Here is a 9,611-nt window from a genome sequence, read left to right on the forward strand (position 1 = left end):
ACCCTTTTTTTTAAAAAGAGCAGTGGACTCACCGTAAAAGAAGAGTAAAAGGCTGATGGTGTTCAGCTCGACTTTATGTGGAGACTTTATCCTTTCTGTCTCAAGCCCGGCCGTCCAGCATGGCAAAGACTGCGCTCGAATGAAGTATGTGCGTCGTTACGCGCCTTTGGAGCCCCCGCAGAGAGATGAATGGCACGGCACGGTTTATTATTCCTTCCTCTCTCCTCTCTCACAGTCCCACAGAGAAAATGTACAGTCGGAATAGAGACTTCTTCCCAAAGAGCCACGGACAGCTCCGGTGCTGAAATCTTTCTCCTTTCCTCTCTCTCTCTCTTTCTCTCTCTCTGTTTCTCTTCCTCCACCCTCCTTCCCCGAGCTACTCCCTCAGCATCTGAAGGAGACACGCAGCTCTGCTGGCAGTTGGAGGCAGGCAGGCAGGAGGAGACCTTGCTGCAGACTCACAGGCGGCCACTGAAGTTCAATCGCAGGATTTATAACCATCATATTTGCAGCCCCCTCCTCCTCGTCCTCCTCCTCTTCCCCCCTCCTCTCTGAGTTAGTCATGATCATTTTAGGTTCACAACTTGTGGGCTCCTCAAGCTTCATCCACCACCAGGACCCCAAATTATGACGTTAGGAACAAAGATGCTTCCTCAGCAGCCAATTATGTCACACAGGGATTTTTTTTTTTTTTTAAAGGGGATCATTTTTGGTTTAGAATGGGGAGTGCATGCAGCTAAGGTTTGTTTGTTTGTTTATTTAGATCCCCATTAGCTTTTGCATAGCAGCAGCTATTCTTATGACCCATGGGGTCAACATAGTTTATATGGTGACAATACAAAAATGCACATTCACACTACTCATCATACACTAACATAACACATTGTAATGCACGTCAACTGTAAATAAAACAATAACAACTGACACAGTTTAAATGACAAAAACACAAAGAAAATAGAAAGGCTCCGACTGAATCTATCATGATCTAAGAGATAAATATCATCATTTAACATGGAATGCCCATAATACCCTTACACACCAAAGAATACTTATTAATTACTAAAGTTTCTTCCTAAGTGATGCACTTTTAGTTTTTTTTTTTAAACTATATATAGTATTTTGTTGTGTAATCTGATTTGGGAGTGAATTCCATTCTTGCATTTTTGTGTAAAATAAAGTGAGTCTTTGTTGTTATGACATTCTTAATGAAAACCATCAATGAATGCAGCAGTCCGTTTTTTACTTCAAACCAAGAGAGACATTTATGCATGGTATGCTTCGCAGTGAGAGGGGAGCCTGAAGTCAGGATTTAGCACGTATGAGACATGGAGCTGTATTTTACGCAAGCAGAGCTGCAGCTGCACTGTGCAGATTAAATATATGCTGCTGTGATGCTGAGGAGGGGAGAACATGAAAAAAGATTTAAATCTTTAAAAAAAAAGAAATGTCAATTTAGATTTAAATAAAAAGAAATTGGGGATTAAAAAGCAATTTATGTTCTTAAATGTTTCCCACATAATTAGTGCAGTGCTTCCATTCCTTTTATTTGATGATTGCAATAATCCCCCCAAACACCAGGAAACATCTTGTATATAGAGTGCTGAAGAGGGATGAAGTATTTTTGTAGGCCAACCAGGAAGTTAGCATCGCCCTTGGGTTGCCTCGACGAAAAGACAATAGGATTTTTCTATTGGGTTTTGAAATATTGCAGAACATAAGCTCAAACTTTTATGATACTTACACTTTTTGTTCCGTAAAATAATCTCCAGAAGTTAAAAAGCTAACGTTAGGCTATAAACAAATACAACGCAGTCGCATTAACGCAAGTATACACAACGAGGCTGTAAAGGCGAACGGGTCGGCGTGATGACGTTTAGTATAGTCTCATTGTCAGCAACCGCCTTTTTAAAGGCGCGTAAAGGCTTCAAAATTCACAAGCGGGGAATTTATTAACATATTTTATGTCATAGAGCAAAACGTTAAAATCTGTTAACTTTGTGTTAACCACAGATCTTATTTCAGGCATCTAACCAAATCCCATTAAAAAAAACCATTGACTTCCAGACGAGGGAACGGGAAGTGCTAAAATGCTAACTCATTTCCGGGTTTTAGGGCTCATTCCTGTAGCACTCTATTGAATATCATCCTCATATTATGGGATTCAAAAATATGCCTTTTACACATGGATCAAAAGTGACGAAACTTAATATCTGATATGGGTTTTGGGTTTGAGTGTGGTCAAATATCTTGAGGGCGCCCCCTAGAAAAGTCAACCCCCACCATTAAATTTTGACGTAGATTTACAAAATTTGGTAGGCAGATGTAGCATCTTCAGACTTAAAAGAAAAAAAAAATCCAACAGGAAGTCAGACATTTTTCCGCAACTTCAAATTTGGTAGGTGACATCTAACGACCTTTCAACAGGTTCTCATCCCAACTCGTCATACCGCAACCTTGACGTCACGCCCCTTGGCATCAAAACCACTATAGTTAGGTTTAGGAAATAAATACATGGTTGGCCTTAAAACTGGTTTGTACAGTGAAATTTCACTGAACTACAGTGAAAATGACACTGAACGCTGTGAGCTCTACAATATAATGAAAAAGTGTCCACAATCATGCTTCTGAGTGAAAATGTCCCACTAAAATGATATATTAAGTTGTACTAACATACAGAAGGGGTTTCGTTTTGTTCGCAATATTATTTTCAACATATTCAGTATAAGCAGGATAAATGAGTGGGGAAAATAATCTCTGCTTAGTACTCAGCAGTCCCACATGAAATTGATTTACATTTAGTGACATTTTTGTGCGAAATAATAATCCCCCCCAAGGAGAATAGTAAAACTTGAAATCCATCTTTGCTGTATGTCAGCATTTTTTAATGAAACTCACACATAAAGGATATTACAGCATAAATGAGTGACTCCTTGCACATAATATATAAAAATCCAAGCATCGATAAAAATGTGTGTATATGTGGCGTGACAGCTCACAGGGGTAAACCGCTGAGTCAGTATCATTACAGTGGGTCCTGTCTACAGCAGGGTATATGGTTAATGTATGAACAACTGGTATGCGCCATGTCCCTCCCACTGTGTTGTTCCACAGCCTGCTGGTTCAGATGGAAGGCCATGCATTATTCAGAAGACGTAAGTGCACAATGACCCCATGGGTCTTGAGGGAAGAGGGAGAAATGGTATGCTATGGTATGTCACAAAGGAAACCTGACCCCTGACCTACCTGCCGTTGACACTTTTTTCCCTGTAGTCACCTCTGCTCTTTGCAAAACAAATGGGATATGGATTTTCTTTCCACGTTGGCTAGATTGTGTTAGGCAACCGTGGCATCTTGTTCGAGGAGAGCAACACATTAAAAAGAAATGTGGAACCTTGAAAAATGCGTGAAATATGTTAATTAAACTCCTTTGTTTTAACATTGTCTGACAATTTGAATGTGTTTCATGGCTTTTCACACAAGCAGCCAAGAAACACCGTGTTTTGAATGAACATAAATTAGTCTTTAAGAGGAGAGAAAATGTGTTGATTGAAACTTTTATTTTACTTTTTTTTTTTACAGAGGTGGGCTCTCAATGAACACAAGTGCCGGAGGCAAAGCCAAGCTTGGAACGTTTTTAAAAGAAGAATTAGGCTGGGAAAGCAAATAGCAATCGCCTCAGTTCCTCTTTCAGAATACTTGTAATGGTCTCAGTGGGGCAGTTTGTCACTATTAGCAGTCCATTCACAGTCCAGTTGCATTCTTACTATAAAAGCATCCCATGGATTTGGAGTTGGAGTTTTGGAGCCCTGCAATCACTGCCTTTTCAGCCCTGAATTACGTTCCCTATGGAATGAGAACAATGGGCCCTGAAGGCACCTGATGATTGGTCCGTTCAAGTGAGCAGTAATTGCACCTTTTCTCTTTCTATTCTGTCACTTGTTCCTGTGGTGAAGTAGTTTCACTGCAAGAGCACCAATTAGAGAAATGACCCCTTATTCAGCATCTGCCATGTTATTAATCTCCCCCGCTAATCACGACTTTGGTCCAATATGGTAGGAAGCAAAATTTTGGGAGGGCCAACCGGGTTGCAAGGGTAGCTATATATAATTAGTTATAATCCTTTAAGGTTGAGGTGATGAACATCCATCAGCATTAACTGTGAGGGTGTAAATTTCCATTTTTCATATATTGTGGAGCAATTATGCACTCAGTAGGAAGCATTGGTGGAGCAACCCAATGTCACGCCAAAGTGTGTAATAGACCTGCCTGTCCACCAGAGGATAACTTGTCAGTGTCATCACTATGAGGCGTGAATATTAGGTGCAGTATCAGTAGGGGCCAACAAAACAACAAAACCTCACTTAGGTTTAGGAAATACGTCATGGTTGCTCTTAAAGTAAGTACTCAACCTAAATAAAATACGTACAGAAACAGCGTAACATCACTACAGAAAACACGTGACAAATGTCACTAACAAAACATCAGTCTCCAACACCGGTCTCCAACATCGCGCTCCAACATCGGGCCCGTGGTTGAAAGTCCTGTGTTTGTTGGACCCATCCACCTCCCCTCGCTCCCGCCATTAATGGCCTTTCTCCCTTTTATTCAACGTCATTACATTGCAGTTGGTACAGACTACATGGCATACAAATGACATGTCAAAATTAAGAACGGCATTATTACAGGCTTTTGCTTGCGCATTATTGTGTCATTCACACGTCTTTTTGCGCAACCGGACTGGGCGGAGAATGTATTGCAAACATAGAATGTAGGCACTGTAGCTTCAGTTAATGAAAGCAATGCTCAGGTAGTAAATGACTGAATTAAAAACAACAACAAATTAATGCTGAAGAAAAGCCTAGAGACTTATGTTTAAATTTAAATAATATTTCTCTGGCATGAAAAGGTGTACGAATGACACGATAATGTGCAAGGCAAATGCGTGTAATAAGAATGCTGTTCTTGCTTTAGGCATGTCATTTGTACGCCATGTAGTCTTTACTGACTGCAATGTAAATGTATCCACGTCCATATGCTGCGCTCAGAGCTAGTGAAGTAGAATAAAAAGTGAGAAAGCATGCTTATGGTAGGTGGAACACAGGACTTTCAACCAGGAGATCGGTGTTTTGCTTTGTAAGTTACGTTAGTGGCATTTGTCACATTTTTAGTGATATTTGTGACGTGTGTTCTGTACTTATGTTGTTTCCGTTCGTAGTGTTCTTAGTTTGTGCTAGTTTGTTGTGTTTTTGTTGCCCCCTTATGGTACTGCACCTTCATACATACGTGTAATATTCACGCCTCGGCGAGGCAAAACGTGACACTACCACGCTATCCTCTGGTTGACGCTTTGTCTCTGGACACTCAGAGATGCTTTCTGCATATTTAAGTATGTATGAAAAGAAATAATATTTCACACCAAATCCTCAAGTAATCGGGAAAATCCGTGCCACGTACAGTATCAGTAATTTTGTGCATTGGAGCTCCATTCACTGGTGGTTGAAAACACTGTTGTCATTTCATGCAACACATGTTCAAACTGAAGGACCTCAAAAGCCACAAAAGCTATCACGATGTGATAATTCTGCAGATATGTGTTTGCCATGTTTGGCCTTTTTAGGATATACTTAGTTGCTTTCTTCCTGAGAGTTAGTCTAGATGAGAAGATTGACGCCAATCTCGAAAGTAATATCAATCTTCTTATCTAAATCTCGGCAAGAAAGTTTATTTCTCAAAATATGTCAAACTATTAGTTAAACTTCATCAACAGTGATTATATAGGCCTAGTTTTGCAATGAACCAAATGGAACTGTTTGAACCAGCAACATACTGAACTCATTACGGAGATAACAAGGTCAGAATTACATATGGTACTCTTTCCAGAAACACTACTCTGATTTCACAACATTTATTTATTCATTTAAAGTGCTAAATGCTGCGACTAGAGTAATCCGAGGAAGTGACAAGCCCCCAGGGACGGAGCTGTGATCCAATTTTGGCTTATTTTGGATAAAATCTCATCATGGGATAAATGAGCACTGACTTGTGAAAACAAAAAAGCAAAATCTTAATTAATGAATATATAAATATTAAGAAACTGCTGTAACGTCACAAAATATTTCATTCAACATGAGTCATGTTTCACTCACTGTGATGGTCACAGCCACACAGGGTAATATCATTCCGATTCACACTCTCTCATCTCATTAGTTTACTACCTACACAGGTTCATTTAATTTGCAGCCAACTATACCTTTACAATTAACATCACTTATTTGTGTTTAACCTTATATAGTTTAGATTCACACATTAACACTGAGGTTACACATATTATTATTTGTTATATTAATCATTTGTTTCTTTGTTTGAGTTGGCTGTTGGGGGAGCTGACTTCCTGGTGGAGATAGGGGCGTGGCTGAGGACTCAAACCAGGTGCTGCCATGAGGACTCAAACTGGGCCAAACCAAGTGCTGCAATGCTATGGGGGGGATTTGGTTGTAGTTAGTTCTGCTTGGTATTTAATTATATTTTGTGTCCATCTTGTTTACCCCTTTGTGTTCTATTTTGGTTTGGCTAAGCCCTATATATATCTGCCCTCATGGTTCATTGTTTAGGTTAGTTTTGTTCAGTTAACATCTGGTTTAATAGTGGGAATAAGTATTGTTATATTACTTTAACCTCTTTTTTGTTAGACCTAGGTATTCAATTATTGGTTAATAATGTTTTGTTATTTTTTTTGGCTGAATAAAAAGCCCAAATTATTTCACAACTCCTGTTTCCTCGTTGCTTCACTGCTTGGTCCCTTACACTCACAATTCCCAGTTGGCATCCAATATATTGTATACACTATTCTATTTCATTCCAAACACGGTTTCATTCTGTTTCCTCAGTAATTACTTTGAGTTTATGTACATACAGCATGTATACTTCCTGTATTGTGGTTGAAGGCTACTTCTCTACAGCATTACCGGTGTCTTGCTGCATTCAGGTGGCTGCCCTCTCTTTTATACTCATGGAAAACATTCATGTCAGCGCGACACTTGTCCCTGAACCTATGACCTCAGTCATTGTTCCAGATGATATTTCTACACAATGAGTTGCTTGGTGCTCACACGTGCACGACCATGTGCTTTCACATGAAAGAGTCTGAATATGTTACTGAAGGGACAAACACCATTTTTTTCCTTTTGGTTGGGCACTTAAAAGAGAACATGGCAAATACTCCACTCTTTTTCATCTGGACACATTGTTCTTGCCGAAAAAACTGATTGCATTGACACTGCATGTGTTTGCATAAATATCCAGAGATCATTAAGAATATTCAAGCGTTGTATTGTTCTTGCAAGTTACAGACTGCTAGGAGGAGACATGCATACCAATTTGACCAAACCAAATAGGCTAAAAAAGACAGACAACAGTAGCTTAAATGTCCATCTAAATATTTATAAAACTGCTCATAATATATGCAGGGTTTAATTTCAGGTTATGCAAATAGATAACTGTGACATTGACTTGGATATAAACGTATAAGTGAAAGAATGGGTTAAAAATTGTGTTTATAATAGGCCAACCCGGTCTCAAATTCCGCCGATTGGGCAGTGCCCCTCAGCATCGGAACACAACAAAAATACAGTAACGGCGGCGGTTAGGTTTAGGCAACAAAACCATTTTGTTAGGTTTGGGAAAAACATCATGGTTGGGCTTAAAATAAGTACGTAAATTAAGTAAAATACGGAACCAACGTAACAGATGTATGGAAAACACGTCATTAATGCTGAGGATCTTTTCTTTCCCAAACTTAACAAAGTAGTTTTGTTGCCTAAACCTAACGTTAAATTGTTTCTGTGGTGGCGGCGCATCATTTTAACACATTACATGTTGATAAGAGGTCGGGGTCATTTCACGTATTTTCTGTGATAGCTACCCTTTTACGTGGTTCTTTTAAAACGAGTCAACTGGAAGTATTAAAAATGTAGCCAGTGATGGTGCAGACAGCATTTTCCGACCAACTCATTGAGCTAATATTAGCTATTAGAATCTGCCATTGTTATCATTGTAAACTGCATTTGTGCCATATGAGAACGAGTAAAGTTTAACAACAACTAAGGGGGCTTTTTCTCCTCTCTCCTTTGTTTTAATCATCATTCATTGTCCGACCCTGATGTTTATTCATGTCATTGTCTCATTTCAATAAGTCCTTATCTCTTTTGTTCAAGAAGCATTCAATTCTGGATTACGTCCTTTTTTATTCAGCCCACGTAACTGAACAAAAAGCAACAATCACAGAAAGTCAAAGATACAGAGGTCAAACATGCTCACTGCCCAAAGGCAGTATCGGCTATGCATGCAAAATAATTAAGGTGAAGTTGCTTTGCTTTGGGGAATGACAAAACATCTTTTATGTCACATTATCTAAACATTTATTCAACATTTTACAGAAAGATCTTGACTGGAGGCAGTTTCGGATCAGTCTGAGTGAAGGCTGTGCTCGAAGCTTTGTTTGATGTTCCAGCATGATCAGATTAACTGAAAGATGACTCAGCCTCGCATCTCAGCACAGTGTGGATTAGGAAAGGAAGATGGACGGATGTTTCAGAACTTCACTATAAACATGAAACATAACTCTGAATTGAAACACTGTATTTACCAGCTGCGACAGCGTGTAGCAAAATGTGGTCCTGGGGACACCGACAGTAGGCCTATTACTACTACTACTGAAGTGGTGTTGAGTGTTTTGCCAGGTGGACAGATTTTGTGACTGTGATAGCGTCGCAACCATGCAAGATGCAGTCACAACATTTTACAGGTGTGTAGCTGATGTCAAAATGAAGGCTTCATTTTGTTCAAAGATGGATGTGGTCCAAGCAAGGGCGCCAAAAGAAGGTAGGAAGTAGGGACGGGCCATTGACGGCATCACTTTTCAGTCGCAGTAGACACATGCTTAATGTTGTGAATTATACAAAAACACGTGCTTAGGTTTAGGCAACAAATCCACTATAGTTAGGTTTAGGAAAAAAAACAACATGGTGGGCTTAAAATTACTACATATTTACAATGAAAATGTGGCTGTACGTTGTGTACACAGGTCACGAAGGAGCAGCTGATTGTAAAGTTAAGTGAAACGTAACGCACAAGCCACGAACACGGTCTCCTGGATGAAAGCCTTTTTGTTTGACCCATCACCTTCCATTTGCTCTTTAAACTACGTCACCACAGCACTTTCTCTGAGAATTTACTGTTGCCGCAGATGGGTTTATATTGTAGTTAAGGAAAGCCTGGTACATCTCAAACCAGCGCTATAGGCTGCCTTGTGCGGCGGTATCGAACACCGAAAGCCGTGACAAAGCGTCGGTATTTTATGCCCTGGAAATGAGAAAGGGCTGCTGGCCCAATTTGGCGAAAGGATCTCTCTAGAGCCAGTGTTTGGTTTGTCCATTCTGGGCTACTGTAGAAACATGGCGGGGCAACATGGCGGACTCAGTGAAGAGGACCCGCTCCATATGTAGATATGAAGGGTTCACTCTAAGCTAACGGAAACACAACAATTCTTAGTTTCAGGTGATTATACACAAATGAAAACATAGTTATGAATATTATATTCCATTTCGGCTAAT

General features: G+C 39.7%; 1 protein-coding gene across 2 annotated transcripts in view; it reads right to left on the reverse strand.

Annotated features, from left to right (window-relative positions):
- phf24 (PHD finger protein 24) overlaps positions 1-475 on the reverse strand; it is a 38,796-nt gene extending 38,321 nt beyond the window's left edge. The window contains exon 1 of one of the 2 annotated variants that reach the window (XM_037753507.1): positions 33-475. The gene's annotated coding sequence lies outside the window, so the exon portion shown is untranslated. The remainder of the gene's footprint in view (positions 1-32) is intronic. The other variant, XM_037753508.1, reaches the window with a different exon arrangement.
- Between the last annotated feature and the right edge of the window lie 9,136 nt (positions 476-9,611).

The sequence above is a fragment of the Sebastes umbrosus genome, chromosome 19, assembly GCF_015220745.1.
Source record: "Sebastes umbrosus isolate fSebUmb1 chromosome 19, fSebUmb1.pri, whole genome shotgun sequence".
In the NCBI taxonomy this organism is placed as follows: Eukaryota; Metazoa; Chordata; class Actinopteri; order Perciformes; family Sebastidae; genus Sebastes; species Sebastes umbrosus.